Here is a 1,015-nt window from a genome sequence, read left to right as displayed (position 1 = left end):
ATCCAGCTGAGCACTCCAGAGTCGGTGGTGAGCCTCCTTGCTTTCCGGAGGACTCAATTATTTGTGTTCTTAGTTTTTGGTTTTATTAGGATGTTGTAGGGTCAATCCCAACATCCATCTCAGTATTTTAGAGGCTTCATAGACAGACAGTCAGTCAGCTAGTTTTGAGTCTCTTATCTATGTATATATGTAAATATCCTACTTTGAGATTCGAATTGCCTTTATGGCCATATTTTATAAGTTAAGTTGTTTTGAAATATTGCATTTCTTTGAGTTATTCTGTTGAGTTAGGTTTCCGCTGAGTTAAGAAAGCCAGGCTAAGGGATCGCTTGGGGCCAGAAATGGTCTCCAGGTGCCGGTCCCGCCCAGGGTGTAGGCTCGGGGCGTGACAAACTTGGTATCAGAGCAAAGAGTTCAAGAGTCCTAGGGAGTCTATGAAGCCGTGTCTGTAGAGTCCTAGTTATCGGTGTGAAGCGCGCCACATCTATAATTGGGAGGCTGCAACATTTAGGAAGATTCCTCATTTCTTTCACATTGATTTCATGCGTTAGAGTTTATCTCTAAAGAGTTTCCTTCTAATTCGCGCTTGCGCGTGTTTCAGATAGTCATGCCTCCATGAAGAGTTGGCAGAGGGCGTCTTCCTAGACGCTATGTTGATGAGCAAGAGTTACCTGATGCACCTGGAGTGCAAGATCAAGGGGAAGTTTCTAATGCCGAGTTCAGAGAGGCAATTAGAATTCTGAGTCAAGCTGTAACTAATCAGATTGGTCAGCAAAGGGGAGCTCGACATGAAGGGGCTGACACATCAAGGATTCGTGAGTTCATGGGAATGAATCCTCCGAGTTTCATGGGTTCGAGCGCTACTGAGGATCCAGAGGATTTCATTGAGGAGTTGAAGAAGATTTTTGATGTGATGCATGTGGCAGATACTGAGCGGGTTGAACTAGCTGCGTATCAGCTGAAGGATGTTGCTAGAACATGGTTTGACTAGTGGAAAGGGGGCAGAGTTGAGAAT

The sequence above is a fragment of the Solanum stenotomum genome, unplaced genomic scaffold (assembly GCF_019186545.1).
Source record: "Solanum stenotomum isolate F172 unplaced genomic scaffold, ASM1918654v1 scaffold23477, whole genome shotgun sequence".
NCBI classification, from domain to species: domain Eukaryota; kingdom Viridiplantae; phylum Streptophyta; class Magnoliopsida; order Solanales; family Solanaceae; genus Solanum; species Solanum stenotomum.
This window is presented reverse-complemented; position numbering follows the sequence as displayed.